At 39.3% G+C, this 21,631-nt stretch overlaps 1 protein-coding gene and 1 long non-coding RNA gene across 4 annotated transcripts in view; one reads left to right on the top strand and one right to left on the bottom strand.

Moving 5' to 3' along the window:
* Positions 1-21,631, top strand: part of NINJ2 (ninjurin 2) — a 100,320-nt gene that overhangs the window by 50,945 nt on the left and 27,744 nt on the right. The window contains exon 1 of one of the 3 annotated variants that reach the window (XM_079140350.1): positions 8,405-8,426. The exons of the other annotated variants lie outside the window; for them this stretch is intronic. The gene's annotated coding sequence lies outside the window, so the exon portion shown is untranslated. Of the gene's footprint in view, positions 1-8,404; positions 8,427-21,631 lie in introns of those variants that run through there. 3 annotated transcript variants of the gene reach the window in all.
* On the bottom strand, positions 13,202-18,328 carry LOC306661498. Its single transcript, XR_013763886.1, has 3 exons — positions 18,039-18,328; positions 16,990-17,037; positions 13,202-13,515 (listed from the first exon to the last, which is right to left on the bottom strand). It is a non-coding gene; the product is annotated as an uncharacterized lncRNA (long non-coding RNA).

The raw sequence follows: 21,631 nt of genomic DNA, 5'->3' as shown, positions 1-21,631 counted from the left end.
CCTGCAAAAAAAACCTCTCCCTGGGATGCTATTTATGTATATAAGATAATAACAAGTGTTGGTAAGTACATGGAGAAATTTAAACTTCACATATTACTGGTAAGAAAGAAAGTTGTGCAGTGTCTTTGAAAAACAATCTGACAGTTCCTCAGTTAACCAGTGCCCCTTCCAAGTATTAATTTGCCCGATGAATGAATGCTCATAAAAACATTGTTCATAACAGCCAAAAAGTAGGACGAACTCAAATCTCCATCAGCTGAAGAATATGTGGCATAGTCATACAATGGAATATTTATTCAATGATAAAAAAGAAATGAAGCATTGGTACATGCTATATCATGGAAGAATGTTGAAAACATGATACATGAAAGTCATGAAGGATCTCATCTATGATCCCATTGATATGAAATGTCCAGAATAGAGAAATCTATACAGACAAAAAGTAGATTACCTGCCCAGGATGAGGCAGAGTGAAGAAGGGTAAGTACAGGGTTCCTCTTGGGGGTGACAAAAATGTTCTAAAATTATGGTGTGGTTGCACAATTCTGTGAACATACTAAAAACCACTGAATTGCACCTTCAAATGTGGGACTTAGAGCTCAATAAAGTCACTATGTTGGATCCCTGGAGTCAGTGCCTAACTGTAGCTCTCCAGTGTCAACACCTTTGAATTGGAAGCCTCCAGCATATCTTAACCACCATGCTTCTCCATCATCACCATGTAAGATTGCATCTGCAATGACACATTCTTAATTGAATGGTTGTTTAGTTAAGAGATTGCCACTGGCTTCATTAGGGGATGTTAAGAACTTAAAATGATGTTTATTGGGCTGGGGGTGTAGTTCAGGCCAGAGTGCTTGCCTAGCAAGTATGAGACCCTGGGCTCAATCCCCAGTACTGGATAAAAAAAAAAAAGTTTATCGAGTAAGACAGGTTAAAAAGCTGAATTTGATTTTGCCTTCTTGTTTCCATAGAAATGATTATTTTAATTTTTAAAAGTTAATTTTTATTTTATTTGAAGGACATACATCGGGGATTGAACCCAGGAGTACTTTACCATTGAGTTATATCATCAAAACTTTTTATTTTGAGACGGGGTCTCACCAAGTTGCTGAAGCTGAACTTGAATGTGTGATCCTCTTGCCTCTCAGATAGCTGGGATTACAGGCATGTACTACCACACCCAGCTAAAGTTAATTTTTAAAAAAAATTTTGTACTGGAAATTGAACCCAGGTGCACTTTATCATCGAACCACATCCCCAGCCCATTTTATTTTTTATCCTGAGACAGCGTCTTGCTCAGTTGCTTAGCTGAAGCTGGTCTTGAACTTTCGATCCTCCTGCCTCAGCCTCTGGAGTCACTAGGATTACAGGTGTGTGCCACTGCACCCAGCCTAAAGTTACCTTTTAAAAGACATCTTTTATTGGTAGTAAATAATACAAAAAGTACCTACCTATTTGCAAGCCTGGGAATGCATTCCAAGTGAGATGCAAATCCAGTTCACTGATGAGCTAAATTAACAAGTGTTTAGGTCAAAGGACAGGGATCTCCCTACCAGAGGGATTGGGGATTTTTTGGGGGGCAAGGAGGCAGGGGTATCAGGGATTGAACTCAGTGGCACTCAATCTCTGAGCCACATCCCCAGTACTATTGTGTATTTTATTTAGAGACAGGGTCTCACTGAGTTGCTTAGCACCTCACTTTTGCTGAGGCTGGCTTTGAACTTGTGATCCTCCTGTCTCAGCCTCCTCCCGAGCCACTGAGATTACAGGGATGCGCCACCATGCCTGGCTTTGGGGATGTTTTAACTATAGAAGGATTCAGATAAATTTCTACATATCTTTTCTACCCTTTGAGAATTCAAGCTTGATTTTTAAAAATTATTTAAATATTCAAACAAGCCTAACAAATGGGAAAAGAAAAATGTCAACAATTCTGCCACCTGCCTTGTCAGTCTAATTTTAAACCATTTCTCTGCCATTTTGTTAAAGCTTCTAGCTCCATTTCTCTCATAACCTTGATCACCTTTTCCCATCACCTCCACTGCATGTCTCTCAGAAGGACCTAGCTCCAAGGACCTCCCAAGACTCAGTTTGAGGAATTCAGACCTAAGGCATTGAAGCTTGGTAACAGCCAAGACCCCCCAGTTGCTCAGGAGGTTGGAGGAAATAAAGGAGTTAATGTGAATATCAGTGCCAATTTGCTTCTGGGCACATTCCCCAAGACTCAGAAACCAGTCAGGGAAGGAAAGAACATCAGGGCCCTGCTAGGTGGGCAGAAGGAGGTGTGGCTGATGCCTGGGGTGTATAAATATTGATGTTAGAGGATCATTAATGGAGGGCTGCTTCTGTGCCCAGAAATGGGCAATGTTAGTAATTCATAGGGGAATGTGAGATCCCTCAGACACACACTGAGGTGCAGGTTTGACTGAGCTGAAGAGAGGCGGAGGGTCAAACCCCAGTGATAGGGATGGAAGTGTCTCCACACTTCTTGACTACAGTAGTACTGATTCCCGTAACCTGGCAGATTCAAATCCCAAAGATTTGCCATGCTGTGAAATCTTTACAAGTCTGAGCCATTTATTTTTCTGTAAATGGGGATAATAATCCCCAACTTGCAGGATATTGTAAAAGTCAGAGATCATAATGTAAAGTATAACCCAGCACAATGTGAACTCAATGCTTTGTATAATACATGTTTATCATAAATAGAATCTTTGATTTTTTTGTGTTTAGGTGCTGGGGATTGAACTCAGGGGCACTCAACCACTGAACCACATCCCCAGCCCTGTCTTGTATTTTTATTTAGAGACAGGATCTCACTGAGTTGCTTAGCACCTTGCTGAGGCTGGCTTTGAACTTGCGATTCTCCTGTCTCAGCCTCTGAAGCTGCTGGGATTACAGACATGTACCATCGTGCCTAGCATAGAATCTTTGAAAATTTCAGGAAAAGAAATCCCACAAAAATCAAAGTAATCTATAATCTGACTCCTCAGAAGTAACTACAGTGAATATTTTTATGTTTATTCTTTTTTGTTTCATGTACACAACATCATAAAGTACACACATTTGGTGTCCTAATGAAGTTATTTGGACAACACCCATGTCATTAATCTTATATCATGTATAATAACTAGGCAGGCTGGAGGCATAGTTCAGGGTACAATGTGTGCTTAGCATTCACAAGGTCCTAGGTTCTATCCCCAGCACCCAAAATATAAAAGTTTTTTATTTTTTTAAAAAAGAGAAAGAGACAAAGAAAAAATGAAAAACATGAAAAAATTTTAAAATTAACTGGGCAATATTCCATTGCCTGGTACACCATACACCATAATTTATTTAACCAATCCCCTATTGTTGGTTATGACCAGTTTTCACTATTATAAATATTTTCATAATGAACTTTCTTTTTCTTTGTGGTAGTGGGGATTGAACCCAGGAGACACTTTACCACTGAGTTACATCTCCAGTCCCTTTTATTTTTTCTTTTGAGACAGGGTCTTTGTGAGTTGCCCAGACTGGCCTTGAACTTCCAATCTTCTTGCCTCAGCCTCCCAAGTCATTGGGATTACCCATGTGTGCCACTGCACCTAAGATAAATCTTTGTACACATTTCTGATTGTTTTCCTAAGACAAACTTCTAAAGTGTAACTACTGCTTCAAATGAAAAGCATATTTTTAAAGTTTTTTTAGATCAATTGGCAAATTAACTAAGGAGGAAATACTTTTTGAAATTGTATCTTGTTGAGGGCTATGGTGCACGCCTATAATCTCAGCAGCTCTGGAGGCTGAATTTCAAACTCAGGCTCAGCAACTTAGCAAGGCCCTAAGGAACTCAGTGAGACCCTGTCTCTAAATAAAATACAAAAAAGGGCTGGGGATGTGACTCAGTGGTTAAGCACCTCTAGCTTCAATTCCTGGTATAAAAAAAAAAATCTATATCTATATATATTACTAATTTATTTTAATATTTCTTTTTTCTGCTTATAAAAGGAATACATTCTTGTCCAAACAATCATTGTGGAAATATGTATTTAAAATGATTTAAAATTTCCCTTGAGATAGGCATGATGGACACACCTATAGTCCCAACTACTAGGGAGGTTGAGGCAAGAGAACCATTTGGGCACAGGAGTTTGAGGCCAACCTGGGCCACATAGTGAGACTTGCATCTCACTAAAAACAACAAAAATTCTCTTAATTCTGTCATGCATAGATAATTGCAATGAACAGTTTGGTGGATATTAGGAGTACCCCCAATGACTCTGATTAGAGATTCAGAATCAATTGATGATCATGATTTAAATATATCACTCCCTTAAGCTTCATTTCTCACAAACTCAGACTGAGTCAAGGATGAGCTGCTGCTTTGAAGGTGGCCTGTGGCCAGCTCCACACCATTCAGCCCTTGGCATGGCCCCTTCTGGTAATGTGGACAAGCTTGGGCAACCATCTCCAGGACTCTGTAGAATCCACTGCCAACTTCCTCTCTCTGAGTAGAGGAAGAGCAGGAAGGGGGTGGAGGCATGTGTGCAAAAATGGAGTGATGGACAGTTACCTGGTAAATGTAGGTTCTGGCAGTTGCCCCCTGATGCCCAGGGGATAACAAGTGAAAACACCTGAGATATAGCCAACTTTGAAAACATCCCTGAGCATACTAGAAATAGGTCATTGGCAAAGTACCATCTGTACATATCTACATGCACATGAAATCACAGCTATGGGCTCACACACAGCGTCAGCGTGTAGATTCTGTTTGTGAGCAGCTCTTTATCTCCCCATCCATTAATGAGCTCATTTCTTGACAGGAAACTTATCTGCAGATGCTTGTGAAATGTGTTTATATATGAAAGATTAATTTGTCTCTGGAGGGGAACTTCCACGTCACAAATGAGTCCAGAGTTACCAAGAAAAATCCTACTGGGGATCATAGAAGTCCTTCATACTAGAACAGGCAACATTATACTAGAGGGGTTAGCAATGCAAAGGCCTGTGGGCTCTCTGGCTCTAATAGTCCAACATGCATCCAAAACCAGCGACATCCCAATCCCTCCATACCTTCAGAATTAGGCCTTTTTTTTCTCTTTTAAAATATTTTTAGTTGTAGATGGACACAATACCTTTATGTTATTTATTTATTTTTATGTGGTACTGAGGATTTAACCCAGTGTCTCATATGTGCTAGGTAAGCACTCTACCACTGAGCCACAACCCTAGCCCTAGGCCTTCTTTGAATATAAGCTCCTGGAGCAATTCTTTTTTAAAAAATTTAATTAATTTTGGAATGAACCCAGGGCAGTTAACCACTGAGCTACATCCCTAGCCATTTTGTGTATTTTATTTAGAGACAGGGTCTCACTGAGTTGCTTAGGGCCTGCCTAAGTTGAGGCAGACCTTGAACTTAGGATCCTCCTGCCTCAGGTTCCCAAGCTGCTGGGATTATAGGCTTGTGCCACCAAGACCAGCACTTCTGTAGTATTTCTTAATGTGAATTGTTAGGGATTCTGTGGTAGAGTGCTTGCCTAGCATGTATGAGGCCCTGGGTTTGAGCCCCAACACTGAAAAACAACAACAACAAAGAAAAAAAAAACCAGAAATCACAAGCAGAGCCATTGTAAGCCGGGGACCATCTATCTATATCTCTTTGGCTTGATATAATATGGATATAAGTGCTGCCTTTAATCTTTGATTTGTCTGATCTTATTTTACTTTTCTGTTGCTAATACCCTTTAATTCTGTCAGTGGCAGACAATGTCCTCATGTGTTACTGTGTTCTCAGTACAACCCTTAGCATCCTAGGTAAACACAATCAAAACTCCAAGAGACCACCAGTAAGAAAACATAGGATAATAATAGTAAACTTTAGATTTCATTGAGTGCTTATTATGTGTACTCACTTTAACACATTAACTCATTTCATCCTCATAACAACCCTACCAGGAACATGCTATTATTATTTTCATTCTATTCATGAGCAAATTGAGGCACAGAAAGGTTAACTGACTTGCCTAAGGTCACACGGATGGTAGAACAAGGCATCATCATTAAGCCTACAACCTATAACCACTGACATTTTAATGTCTAACCTTCCTCTATCATCCTCATGTATATAAAGGCATTTTGTTTTATTTTAGAAAAATGGCATCATAAATATACTTAATAGGTACTAAATGTATTACTTTGTTGAAGATATAATATATGTGACATGCCTTTTAATTTAAAAAAGTTTTTTAATCACTTCTTGACTTTTTGTCTAAGATCAAGTGTAGAAGTTTTTCATGTGGTAGAAGTTTAACATGTTTGGTGTCTGTTAACCATTTCTGTTGTGATTTCTATCACTTTTATGTTTTGGAAATCCTGCCCATTATAAGGTCACTGTGTTATCTTCTGGTTTTATTTCTTTCTTCCTTTTTGTATCTTAATTTTTTTTAGAGCAGTTTTAGCTTCACAACAAAACTGAGAGGAAGGTACAGAGATTTCCCATAGACCTCTTGCTTCTATATTTGCATAGCTTCCCTATTATCAACACCCCTCAAGAATGGTACATTTGTTAGAATAGGTGACTCTACATTGATTTACTATTATCATACAAACTCCATATTTACATTTCATTCTTGGTGTTGAATGTTCTATGGATTTGGACAAACTCATAATGATATGTAGAGGAGTTTCACTGCCCTAAAAATCCTTTGTGCTCTGCCTACTCATTCCACTTTCCCTTCCCAATTCCTGGCAACCACTGATCTTTTTACTGCGTTTATAATTTTGCCTTTTTCAGAATATCAAACAGTTTGAACCATACAATATGTAACATTTTCAGATTGATTTCTTTCACTTGGTAATATGCATTTAAGATCCCTCCATGTCTTTTAATGACTCAATAGCTCATTTCTTTTTAGCACTAAATAATGTAACACTGTCTGGATTATCACAGTTTATTTATACATTCACCTACTGAAGGACAATTTGATTTTGGCAATTATATATAAAACTTCTATAAATATCCATGGCAGGATTTTGTGTGGACCTAAGTTTTTAGTTCTTTTGGGAGACTACCAAAGAATACAATTGCTGGACCATATGCTAAGAGTATGTTTACTTATGTAAGAATCTGCCAAACTATCTTCCAAAGTGGCTATACTATTTTGCTTTCCCACCAGTAATGAACAGAGTTCCTATTGTCCCACATCCTCACCAGCATTTGGTGTTTCAGTGTTCTGGATTTTGGCCAGTCTAATCAAATTGTTGTTTTAATTTGCATTTCCCTGATGACATATTATGTGGAACATCTTTTCACATGTATATTTGCCATATGTATATCTTTTTGGTGAGGTGTCTGAAATATTTTTTTGTTTGTTTTTGTTTTCTTCCTTCCTGTTTCCCAGGCTGGCCTCCAACTCTTGGGCTCAAGGGATTCTCCTGCCTCAGCCTCCCCTGTAGTAAGGACTACACACATGCACCACTATGCCAAGCTTTGTCTGCGAAGGTCTTTAGTCTATTTTTAAAATTGGTTGTCTGTTTTCTTATTGCCATTCCAAAAGTTCTTGGTAGAGTTTGAATAATAGTCCTTTATCACAAGCATCCTTTGGAAGTATTTCTCCAAGTCTATGGCTTGTCTTCTCATTCTCTTTTGCAGAACAGAAGTTTTTTTATTTTAACGAAGAACAACTATTTTAGTCAGCTTTTCTGCTGCTGTGACGAAAAGACCTGACAAGAACAATTTTAGAGGAGGAAAAGTTTACTTGGGGACTCATAGTTTCAGAGATCTTAGTCCATAGACAGCTGGCTCCATTCCTCAGGGCTCAAGGTGAGGCATATCATCATAGGGGAAGAATGTGGTAGAGGGAAGTGGCTCAAGACATGAAGATCAGGAAGGAGAGACTCCACTCACCAGATACAAAATATATACCCCAAAGGCATGCCCCTACTGCCCACCTCCTCCAATCACACTCTACCTTCAATTACCATTCAGTTAACCCCATAAGGGGATTAGTTCACTGATTGGGTTAAGGCTCTCATAACCCAATCATTTCACTTGTGAATGGTCTGCATTGTCTCACACATGAGCTTTTGGGGGACACTTCACATCCAAACCATAATAACAACTTATCCATCATTTCTTTCATGCATCATGCCTTTGGTGTTATATCTAAAAAGTAAATCATCACCACACCCTAGGTCATCTAGGTTTTTCCTGTTATCTTGTAAGAGTTTTAGAGTTCTGTGGGCAGGGTGGGCCTGTTGTTTGTTTGTACAGGAAGTTGAACCCAGGGGTACTTTACTACAGAGCTACATTCCTCAGTGGTTTATAATTTTTATTTTGAGACAGGATCTCACTAAGTCGCTGAGGGTCTCACTAAACTGCTGAGGCTGACCTTGACCTTGTGATTCTCCTGCCTTAGCTTCTTGAGTCATTGGAATTACAGGTGTGTGCCACCATACTCAGTTTATAGTTCTACGTTTTACATGTAGGTCTATGACCCATTTTGAGTTATTTTTTGTGAAGGGTGTTCTGTGCATAGATTCATTCTTTTGCATATGGAACCTTGTTTGGGCAACTTTTGTTGAAAAGACTGTCTTTGCTTCATTGTATTTACTGTCAAAGATCAGTTAGGTATAGTTATATAAGTCTATTTCTGGATTTTCCATTCTGTTCCATTGATCTATTTGTCCATATATATATATATATTTTTTTTTTTTGCCAATATCACTGTCTTTTAAAAATTCTTTAAATTGCACTTATCTTTTTATTTGTTCTTTTTAGTATACCACTGTCTTGATTAGTATAGTTTTATAGGAAGTCTTAAAGTTAGTTAGTATCAGTCCTCCAACTTTGTTCTTCAATATTTTGTTTGCTATCCTTGTCCTTTTGCTTTTTCATATAAACTCTAGAATCAGTTTGTTGACAGAAACAAAATAACTCCTGGGATTTTGATTGGAGTTGCACTGAATCATTGGTCAAGGTGGGAAGAACCGACATTTTGATAAATTTGAGTCTTCCTGTCCATGAACATAGCCTATCTCCCCATTAATTCAGTTCTTTGATTTCTTTCATCAGAGTTTTGTAATTTTCTGTATATAGATTATGTACGTATTTTGGTAAGTTTATACCAAGTATTTAATTTTGTGAATGGGATTGTGTTTTTAATTTCTAGTTCTACTTGTTTATCAGTGTACAGGAAGATGATTGACTTTTGTCTATTAACTTTGTATCCTGCAACGTTGTTATAATCACTTACTAGTTTTAGGAGGTTTTTTTTTTTTTTTTTTCCCATCGATTCTTTTAGATTTTCTGCATAAACAACCATGTTAACTGTGACCAACAGATTTATTTCTTCCTTTCCAATCTGTATATCTTTCCTCCTCCTTTTCCTCCTCCTCCTTCTTCTCTATGTACTGGGGATTGATACCAGGGGTGCTCTACCACTGAGCTACATCTCCAGCACTTTTTAAAATTATTTTTTAATCGTGAGACATGGTCTCATTAAGTTACTGAGTTTGGCCTCAAACATGTGATCTTCCTGACAGCCTCTGGAGTAACTGGGATTATAGGCTTACACCCCCACAGTCTCACATGTGACTATTGATGAGCTTGAAATGTGGCTACAGTAACTGAGAATCTAAATTTAAAATTAAAAAAAAAAAAGTTTTTTATAGTTGTAGATGGATAGCATGCCTTTATTTATTTGTGTGTTTGTTTGTTTTTATGTTGTGCCTTGTGCCTCACACATGCTAGGCAACTGCTCTGCCACTGAGCTACAGCACAGTCCCAAGAATTTTAAATTTTTTTTTTGGGGGGGGGTGCTGGGGATCGAACCCAGGGCCTTGGGCTTACAAGGCAAGCACTCTACCGACTGAGCTATCTCCCCAGCCTCTTAAATTTTTATTACACTTTTTTTCACCTCCCAACAAATCCCCACATCAATTCATGATCCATTTTCATTCCCACCCCTATCCCAGGTAAGAACTAATCTTCTGTCTCAATAGATTTGCCCATTCTGTAAACTTCACAAAAACAGAATAATGCAATTTTTAGTCTTTTTTGGTTTCTTTCACTTAAAGTTTTTAGGGTCACTCATGATATAGCATGTATCAAAACTTCATTCATTTTTATTGTTGAGGACTGGGGATATAGCTCAGTGGTAGTGTGGGGGTCTCTACCACAGGGTTAATTGCCAGAGGATGATGTTGGCTGTTTACCAATCAATTACCCATAAGCTTATCTACTCAATAAACACACAAGAACCAACACTCTTTTTAAATGAGAGGGGGCGTGACAGGTCTGCCAGCTCTGGCCTCTTACAACAATTCGCCCATTTATTCGCCTTTTATTTATAACACACAGATAAAGGGGGCAAGACGGGAGGAGCTTCTTCTGTGATGGATAGGATAGGGTGGAGTTAGGGAAGTCATTCTCTTAGGGGGACTATTCCAGAAGGAGATTTGCAGCGCCACATGCCTCCTGGCAGTTCCTAGAAGCCAGACATCTGCTTCCCATGGTTCAACCTAGTCTTATTCTGCTCAATAAGGATGGTTTCCCACAGTTGAGCACTTGCCTAGCATATGTAAAGCCCTGAGTTCGATCTCCTGTACAAATATTATATATATATTATATTTATATTATATATTATTATATACTTATATATATTATATATATTTGATTATAAGTATAAGTATATACTTATATATAATATATATAATCAAATGGTATCTTATTGTATGGTTGTATAGGTTTGTATGTCACATTTAATTATCCATTCACTGGTTGATGGTCATTTGTATTATTTTGATTTTATTTGGCTTTGATTAATTTTAATTTAAATGCTAAAGTAGGTAAAATATTTTTCCTTCAATTACAGCTTCATTGTATTGGTAGGTCCACATTTCTCCTTAATCTTTGAGAATTTGGGATATGAATTGAGAAATTAAATATAGTCATTTCAAATATAAAATATACACTGATTTCTAAAGAATTATTAATAGACTTAAAGAATTAGAATTATTAATAGACTTAAATAGAAGATTAAAGGATGAATAAAGAACAGAAAATACCAAAATCAATTTGAAAAATAAACAAAATAGAACTTCTAGAAATGAGAAAAAGCACTAAGAAGTCAATAACTATTTCAAATAGGTTAGATAAAGCAAAAGAGATAAATGAAGAATTGGTAGACAATCAGGCGTGGTGGCACATGCCTGTAATCCCAGATACTCTGGAGGCTGAGGAAGGAAGATTGTGGGTTCCAGTCTAGCCTGGGCAACTTAGCTGTACCCTGTCTCAGTAAAATAAAAAGGATTGGGGAATGTAGTTCAGTTGTAGAGCACTTGCCTCCCATACCCAAGACCGACCTGGGTTCAATAACCAGTCCTTAAAAAAAAAGGGGGGGGGGGGGGGGCTGGGGATGTAGCTCAGTTGGTAGAGTACCTGCCTTGCAAGCACAAGGCCCTGGGTTCAATCCACAGCACCACACACACAAAAAAAGAATCGGTAGAGAGCACAGAAGAAATAAATGAGAATGCAATGTAGAAAGACAACGTGATGGAAGATAAAAAGAAATTAAAAGATATAGAGAGGGGCTGGGTGTATAGCTCAGTGGAAGCGTGCTTGCCTAATAGGCACAGGCTCTCAGGTCCATGCCAAGCAGAGTGATAAAAGAAACAAAAAGATACAGAGGGGGCTGGGGCTGTGGCTCAGTGGTGGAGTGCTTTGCCTAGCATGTGTGAGGCATTGGTTTCGAGTCTCAGCACCACATATAAATACATGAATAAAACAGAGGTCTATCTACACCTAAAATATTTAAAAAAAAAAAAAGGTACAGAGAATAAAAGGTCAACTAATGTCTAATCAGAGTTCTAGAAAGAGATGATTGAGATAATGCTAGGAAAGTGATATTCTAAAAATTCATACTGAAAATTTTCAGAATTTATAAAATATGCCAATCTTCAAATTCAGAAGCCCAACAAATCCATCAAGGAAGAGAAGGAGGAGAAAGAAACTTGTATCTAAACACATTGAGTTTAAACATAGTGAAGCTGAGAACATAAAAAACAAAGAGATTTAAAAAGCAGGCAGAGAAAAAAGACTGACATCTCAACAGCAAAAGTACAAGCCAAGTGACAATAGAGTAAATTTTTAAAATTGTTTTTTATTGTGCACACATGAGAAGAAAACATCTGTAATCTAGAATTCAGTGTGACTACCTTTAAGAGAATGTTATCTAAAGATATATTCATATAATAAAACACTATGCCTATAATCCAAGCTACTCGGGAGACTGAGGCAGGAGGATTGCAAGTTCAATGCCAGCCTCAGCAACTTATCAAGACCCTGTCTCAAAAAACAAATAGGGCTGGGGACATAGCTCAGTTGGTAGAGTGCCTGCCTTGCAAGCACAGGGCCCTGGCTTCAATCCCCAGCACTGCCCCAAGACAAACAAAAACATGGAAAGGACTGGGGACTAGCTCAGTGATAGGGTACTTACCTTGCATGTGCATGAGGCTCTGGGCTCATTCTCAGTACCACAAGGGGGAAAAAAATCAAACACTGAGAAACAACCAGATATTATGTGCATCCTGATGAAAACCACCTATGAAGTATTCTTACCCACCTACCACCAGATTTACCCTTTAGCTATAACTACCCATTTATAGAAAATCCAGAACAGAATCTACACTACATATCAGCTAGGTATCACTGTATAACAAATTACCACAAAGTTTAATGACTTGAAGTAACAATAAACATTTGTCCCAAGTTTCTGTGGGTTAGAGATTCAGGAGTCAGTTAGCTGGGCTGTTCTGCCTTGAAGGCATCATGAGATTGTATTGAAGGCATCATGAGATTGTATTTAGGATGTCATACATGTCTGCATCATCTAAAGACTTGGCAGAAGCTGGAGGATACACTTCAGAGGCTCACTCCAGACTGGTGTAGTGAAGACTGATGTAGTGAGGCACATCTGTAGTCCCAGTGGCTCAGGAGGCTGATGCAAGAGGATCACTTGAGCCCACGAGCTCAAAGCAGTCTCTAAAGCATAGCCAGACACTGTATCAAAAAGCAAACAAACAACTAGGTGGTGCACACCTGTAATCCCAGCAATTTGGGATGCTATGTCAAGAGGATCATAAATTCATGTCCAGCCTAGGCAACTTAATGAGACCTGGTCTCCAAATAAAAAATTTTTTAAAAGGCCTGGGGACAGCCAGATGTAGTGTCACACATCTGTAATTCCAGAGACTTGGGAGGCTGAAGCAGGAGGATCACAAGTTCAAGGACAATCTCTGCAATTTAGTAAGACCCTGTCTCAAAAATAAAAAAATAAAGGGGATTGGGGACATAGCTCACTTGTAGAGAACCACTGTGTTCAATCTCCAGTACTTAAACAAACAAAGAAAAAGATGGCTTTTTCTCTCATGACTGGAAAGTTAGTGCTTCTAGTTCATGCCTCAGTTCTTGCCCTGTAGATCTTTCCACAGGATACTTGAGTGCACTGGTTACATGGCGGTTGGCTTCCTCTAGAGCAAGTAATTCAAAAGAGAGCAATATGGAAACCACAATGTCTTTTATAACCTAGCCCTGGAAATCACACACCTCTGTTTCTGCATCCTTCTATTAGTTGCTCAGGTCAGCCTTATGCAGTGTGGGTGGGGACAACATAACATTATGAACACCAGGAGGCAAAGGTTACTGGGGGTCACCCTGCAGAATTACTATCACACTGAGTGACTCAATAGGACAAATGAGTTGCTTTGTTCCAAAAATAGATTGCAAGGAAAAAATAAAAGGGGGGAAAACCTATAGATTAAATGAAATTGAGACATCAATCATTTGCAATGTGGACAAATGGAGAATTTTGAACACTGACTGGATATTTGATGATATTAAGCAATTAGTGTTAACATTTTTAGGAGTGATAATAGGATTGGATAATGTTATTTTTAAAAGGCTGCACTCCCTCCCCTTTAAGTGTGGGTTGGACTTAGTGATTTGCTTCCAAAAAATTAAGAGTATGGAGAAGGGAGGAAAGTAATTTTACAGTGAAGAAAGTAATTTTACAGTGTCTTAATCTGTTTTGTATTACTGTTACAAAATACCTAAAGCCAGGTACTTTACAAAGAAAAGAGGTTTAGTCAGGCATGGTGGTGTATATCTATAATCCCAGTAACTCAGGAGGCTAAGGCAGGAGGATTACAAGTTTGAGGCCAGCCTCAGCAACTTAGCAAGACCCTGTCTCAAAAATTTTTTAAAAGGTGGTGGGTGAGTGGCTAAGGATATAGCTCAGTGATAGAATTCTCCTGTGTTCAATCCCCAGTACTGTAGGGGGAAAAAGGTTTATTTACTTTCTAGTTGTGGAGATACATGAGTACGGCACCAGCATCAGCTTCTGGTGAGGGCCTTAGGGCAGATGGCTTCAAACAGGGGGAAAGCATGTGTATGTATGGGGTGAGGAATGGCAAGAGAAGAGCAAGAGGTGGGGGAGGGACCATACTTGATTTTTCCTGCCAACCTGCTTTCTCAGGAACAAGTTCCCTCCAGGGAGGCCTAACCCACTTTCTGAGATGAGCATTAGTCCTTCTCAAGGATAGTCATGACCTGATCCCCTCCTAGTAGGTCCTGCCTCTTAAAAGCTCCACTACCTTTCAATACTTTCAACACAAGTTTTGGTGCAGATAAAATACATCCAAACCATAGCACCTGAAAACGCAAAGTCAACATTGCCAGTGACAAGTCTTCTTGATAGCATGTATCCCTAATATGATACACTAGGAGGACATGTCACCTCTGGGGTATTTGTTCCCCAAACCCCTAGCACCCAGTCTAATCATGAGAAAAACAACAGACAAATCCAAATTAAGGGACATTCTATAAAATACTGGACCAAAACTCTTCAAAAATACTAAGGTCATGAAAAGCAAAGACTAAGAAATTGTAACAAACCAGAAAAAGACTAAGGAGACATGACAACTAAGCACCATATCCTGGATTAGATTCTAGGGCACTAGGGCTGGGGATGTGGCTCAGTGGAACAGCACTTGCATAGCATGCCTAAGGCCCTGGGTTCCAGCCCCAGCACCTCAAAAATAAAGAGGGGTTTGGGGAGGCATTAAAAAGACATTAGGAAAAAAAATCTAGTGAAATTCAAACAAAGCCTGGAATTTAGTTAATAGTTAAAAAAAAAAAAAAAAAAGTATATCAACAAAATTGATTTTTTAGAGCTCAAAAAACCATGGGCCAGGCCTGGCACTGTAATGCATGCCTATAATCCCAGTGGCTTGGGAGCTTGAGGCAAGAGGATTGCAAGTTCAAAGCCAGTCTCAGCAACTTAGCGAGACCCTGTTTCTAAATAAAATACAAAAAAGGTCTGGGGATGTGGCCCAGTAGTATGGTGCCCCTGTGTTCAATCTCTAGTATCACAGAAACAAAACAACTACGCAAGGACCTGAGCTGTTTCAGTGGCAGGCATCTGTAGTCACCGCTGCTTGGGAAAAGAGGCAGAAGATCATTTGAGCCCCAGAACTCAAGGTCAACCTGGGCAACATAATGAGATCATGGCTTACCAAAAAAAAAAAAAATTCCTTTATGTCGGGGCCTAAGCAGCCAGTTAGCCTACTTTATATATATATAAGCATTCTCCTCCTTTTCAACACCACTGTGTGGGACATTCCTAAGGATGTATCATAGTGGGTCAACAGTTGTTACCTCCAGCAATGATGATACTCCCTCATATTTAGCAGGCACTGACTGTTCTCTACAGAGTGTCTCTTATCATTCACCCCCACTTTGCAGATGAGAAAACTGAGGCTCAGACAAATTAACTTGTCCAAGGTCACCTACCTAGTAAGTATTAAAGTATTTACCCCATTCTGACTTCAAAGTCCACACTTTTCATCTGTTACAGCTTAATCAAGAGTTCACCAAGAATGCAAACAAGATATGTATTTGGTCCCAGCTGGTGGCTGGGTCTCTAGGTCTTTAGGTTTAAGGAACAGTTGGAGGGATGAGCAGAGTGGGAGGAACAAGGGGTTGGATGGTCTCCTAACAAATTGGGCCCGGGACTCTCTTTGATCAAAATTGACAAGTTATTCTACATACCATACCTGTCACCAAGCTATTCACTCTTTCAGAAGGCTTCCTGTAAAAATGAGGCCCAGACCTTGAGCAATACCTCAGAAGAAACACCCGTGGCCCTCAGAGGCTGCTCCCATGAAGCCTCAGGCTGACTGCCCGATTAGATAAGACGGGCAGGGGGACCAGAGGCAAGAAGATAGCCTGGTGACACTGAATTGCTTCCTTAGTGACATCTGTCCACTGCAGACATTGTCCCTCGGGACTCAGGGCTCAACCAATAGACCTCTGGTTGTAAAACCAACTCTATAGAGCTCCAATAGCATTGCCCTTCCAGAAACTTCCCCAACCCTCTGAACAAAGTAGCAGGTAAGTCAGCATTTGGTCCTGGGCAGCAGGGTCTCAGCAGCAAGAAAGTCTGCAACCCAGGACTGGTGATAGGTGTGGGGCAGGCGGGTGAGTGTGACAGGGCTATTTTTGCCCCAGCTGAGTGCTGTCAGCAAGGAGGAGGTGAGGGGAGATGCCACAGGGTGTTGTAACATCCGGACTCAGAGTCACTTGAACCCAGGTAAAGGCTAGAGCCCCAGCACTCTGTAGGACCTACGACTACCTTGATTCATAGAAATCATGTGAAGGGGAGGGGCTTTAACAGCCCTGAACCCAGAGGCAAGAGCCAGAGAACTGAGGGACCATGGCACCACTTTGAAAAGAAGCATCACTTGTCATGATCTTTTTTCTCTCCCATCTCTGATAACCTTGATTGTAAATGATGTTGTCCTGAGTTCTGTTCAGCAATGAGCACCAGTCAGAAGAAGCCCCTGGCCAGCTTCCAGATGCTGTGGCACAGTGGTCAGTGGACTGTTTCACTTGCCAGCAGGCAAATGCACCCATGCATAAGATTATCAAAAGTGCCCCTTACTTACACAAGAGCTGCGTTCCTGGAAAGTTGTTCATAAATTGAATCTTATTGCCTGCAATGTGGAGGGTGAGATTATAGACTGGAATGCACAGAGGTTGTCACCCAACCAGAAACACAGGGTGTCATTCTCTACCCCTCCCTTTCCCACACCCTCAGCATCCAGTCATTCTCTAGTCCTGCCAGTTCTACTTCCTTGACCTCTCTTTGGGAGGCCCCATGTCCACACTTACCACCCTGCTGTGCTTCAAACAATACAGTACAACAGCTACTTACAATGGCATTTACATGAATGAGTTAAGTCATCTAGAGATGTTTAAAGTATGTAGAAAGAATAGTGAGGTTATATGCAAATACTTTATATAGCATTTATATAAGAAAATGAAAACTTGGGGATGTATGTAGCTCAGTGGTACTGTGCTTGATTAGCATGTGCTAATCCCACAAACAACAAAAAACATATAGCTGGGCGTGGCAGGAGGATCCGGAGTTCAAAGGCAGCCTCAGCAATGGCAAGGCACTAAGCAATTCATTGAGACCCTGTCTCTAAATAAAACACAAAATAGGGCTGGGGATGTGGTTCAGTGGCTGAGTGCCCCTAAGTTCAATCCCCAGTACCAAAAGAAAAAAAAAAAAAAAAAAAAACCACAATAAGAAAATTGAGATTCAGGGATTTTGATGTTTTAAGATGTGGGGGTCCTGGAACCAGTCCCTGAGGATATCAAGGACAAGTATATCTCATTGGCCCTCTCTCATCTGCTCCACCCCACTCTGTCCCCTTCTCCTACCTCTTACCTTCCATATACACCCAAGGGCCCCTTGGGTCCTGAGCTTTGAGCCCACTGCATCCCCTCTGAGACTGTTGCCCACCAACTGTTCATCTTTCAAGGTTGTAATCCATCAGCACCCCCTTCACCCCGGAAGACCTGAGCCCTGAACACCCTTCTCCCCCAGCACCTTCCACAAACTCCACTTCCCGCTATACTTTCTAGATATTTGCCATTTGTTTCCCCCATTAAAGAAGTTCCTTGAGGAGCTGGGTGTAGTGGCACACACCTGTAATTCCAGCAACTTGGGAGTCTGAGGCAGGAGGAGGGCAAGTTCAAAGTTAGCCTGGGCAACTTGGAGATACTCTGTCTCGAAATAATAAGAAGGGCTGGAGGTATGGCTCAGTGGTAGAGCACCACAGGTTAAATCTCCAGTGTGTGTGTGTGGGGGGGAGGGGGGCACAGTCCTCCAGGGCAGGAGCTATGTTTAGCTGTTTATCAATCTTTGCATTCCCAACATCTAGCATCAGTGCCTAGGACTCGTTAGCTATATTTAGTACTTGCTTGTTGAATAAATAAATAAACAGGAAAGGGTGTTTGTTCAGTATTTATTTATTTACCATATATTTAATTGTGTCTTCTTATTTTTTCCCTGATTATAAAAGGATCACATAGTACTTGTCAAAAATTCAAGATGGTAAAATATATAACTTAAAGAATGTCCTAAGAGTGATATAAATTCCTCCCCTGCTTGTTTCCTGTGCTTATACTAATGCATAATAACAGAAATTTGAGGGTTGGGGATGTGGCTCAGTTGTGGAGAGTGCTTATCTAGCATGCACAAAACCCTGAGTTCTATTCCCAGCACCACTGATTGTAGTAGTCATAATAATTATAATAGCAATAATAATAATAATTTGATATTCTGAACATTTTATAGGTTCAGAACCAATGTAGGTTCATTTTTTTTTTTTTTTTTTTTTTGGTACTGGGGATTAACCACTGAGCCACATCCTCAGCCCTTTTTAGTATTTTATTTAGAGACAGGGTCTTGCTGAATTGCTTAGGGCCTCACTAAGTTGGCGAAGCTGGCTTTGAACTCGCAATCCTCTTGCCTCAGCCTCCAGAGAGGCTGGGATTATAGGTGTGCACCACCACACCTGGCTTGGTTCATATATTCTTAGTGACCTCCTCCCCCACTAAATACACTTTAGATGACTTCCCACATCTATGCATAGAGAGCTACTTTATTATTTTTATAGCCAATTTTCTTTAGTCAAAACATTATCAGTTTAACAATTAGGGTCATTTCTAATTGGCATTACAAACAGTGTTGCAGTGAATATCTTGCTTTTTTGTGTTTGGGGGAACATTCTCTTCTGGAAAAATTCCTTGAAGTAGATGTATGAGGTTAATTGAAAAGAATATTTAAAATTTAATGGATAACTGTCAGATTTACCTCCAAAAAATGATTGTGGTAAACCAGGCACGTGCCTGTAGTTCCAGCTGCTAGCCAGTCTGAGCAATTTAGCAAGACCTGGTCCCTACCAAAAAAAAAAAAAAAAAAAAAAAAAAAAACCACACACACACAAACAAAAAAAAGAAGGAGGAGGAGAAATAAAGAGAAGATTGTGGTAGTTTTGGTTGATACAGTTTTTATATTGATTTATATTCCCCCCAGGGATGTGTATATGATCTGTGTGGCCACACCTATATCAACATTGAGTATTAAACCCTTACCAATCTAATAGGGTATACACATTTGTGACATTCTTTCAGGGCTTGTTAGTTCATATTCTCTACACATTTTTGGAATTATTTTTGCTTTAAATACTCTTTTAAAAATGCTTTTATTAGTATTTTACAGTTATATACAATAGTTGGGTTTATTTTGACATAATCATACATGCATAGAATTTAATTTGCTCCATTTCAGTCCTCAGTGCCTCTTCTTTCCCTCCTCTCTTCCCTCCCCCATTCCTCTTCCTATATTCTACTAGTTTTCCTTCCACCTGTTTATTTATTTATTTTTAATTTGTGCTTTATAGATGTACATAAAGGTGGAATTCACTGTGGTATATTTATACATGCACTTAGTGTAAAATCCATTCCACATTTCCTCCCTTTTCCTGTCCCTCCTTTCCCCCCTTAATCTCTTTCTTTACTCCACTGATCTTCCTTATATCTTTATGATATCCGACCCCCCTCACCTTTATCCCCTTCCATTGCTCTAGCTTTTGCATATGAGAGAAAATATTTGACCCTTCATTTTCTGGGTCTAACTTATTTCACTTAGCATAATGCTCTCCAGTTCATCCATTTACTGGAAAATGCCATAAATTCATTCTTCTTTATGACTGAGAAAAACTCTGATGTGAATATATACCACATTTTCTTAGTCTATTCATCTGTTGACAAGCATTTGGACTGGTTCCATAACTTAGCTATTACAAGTTGTGCTGCTGTAAACATTGATGTGGCTGTATCACTCTAGTATGCTGATTTTAGTTCTTTTGGATAAATACCAAGGAGTGGGATAGCTGGGTCATATGGTGGTTCCATTCCTAGTTTTTTGAGGAATCTCCAAATTGCTTTCCAGAGTGGTTCTACAAATTTGCAGTCCCACCAACAATGTATGAGTGTACCTTTCCCCCTCAAGATCAGCATTCATAAATCAATAGCTTACCTATATTCCAATAGTGATTCTGCTGAGAAGGAAATCAGAAAACTATCCCATTGACATTGACCTCAAAAAAAAAAAAAAAAAAAAAAAACCGCTTTGGAATTAATCTAACCAAGGAGGTGAAAGACCTTTACAATGAAAACTATAGAACACTGAAGAAAGAAATTGAAGAAGACCTTAGAAGATGTAAAGACCTCTAATGTTCTTGATAGGCAGACTTAATATTGTCAAAATGGCCATATTACCAAAAGTGTTATACAGATTCAAAGTATTCCCCATCAAAATGCCAATGACAGTCTTCATAGAACTAGAAAAAAAGCAGTCTGAAAATTCATTTGGAAGAATAAAATAGAATAGCCCTAGAATAGCCAAAGCAATTTTGAGCAAAAAGAGTGACACTGGAGGCATTACAATACCTGATTTCAAGTTGTGCTGTAGAGCTATACTAACAAAAACAGCATGGCATTGACATCAAAATAGTAATGAAGACCAATGGAACAGAATAGAAGACACAGAGACAAACCCACACACTCACAGTCATCTGATACTTAACAAAGGTGTCAAAAGTATGTGTTGGAGAAAAGATAGACTTTTAAACAAAGGGTGCTGTGATAAGTGGATATTCATATGTAGAAGAAGAAAATTAGATCCCTATTTCTCACCTGCACAAAAGTCAAATCAAGTGGATCAAAGACTTAGGAATTATACCAGAAACTTTACAACTGCTAGGAGAAAACAACAACAACAACAACAAAAATCATAAGGTCAACATTCCAACTTATTGGTGCAGGTGCTAACTTCCTTAACAAGACCCCTAGAACTCAAGAAATAAAACCCAAGAATTGAAAAGTGGGACAGCATCAAATTAAAAGACTTCTGCACAGCAAAGGAAATAATTAAGAGCATGAGGAGAAAGCCTACAAAATGGGAGAAAATCTTGGCCAGCTGCTCCTCTGATAGGGGGTTAATATTCAGAACATATAAAGAATTAAAAAAGCTGAGCACCAAAAAATAAATAAACAACCCAATCAATAAATGCACAATAGAACTATAAACACTTCTCAAAAGAAGAAATACCAATGGCCTGTAAATACATGAAAAAATACTCAACTTCCTTAGCAACCAGGGAAATGCAAATCAAAACTACTTTGAGATTTGATCTCACTCCAGTCAGAGTGGCAATTATCAAGAACACAAAT

The sequence above is a fragment of the Sciurus vulgaris genome (genome assembly GCF_902686455.1).
Source record: "Sciurus vulgaris genome assembly, chromosome: 5".
Classification (NCBI taxonomy): Eukaryota; Metazoa; Chordata; class Mammalia; order Rodentia; family Sciuridae; genus Sciurus; species Sciurus vulgaris.
Note: the sequence above shows the minus strand (reverse complement) of the source record. Positions and strands in the feature narration are given on the sequence as shown.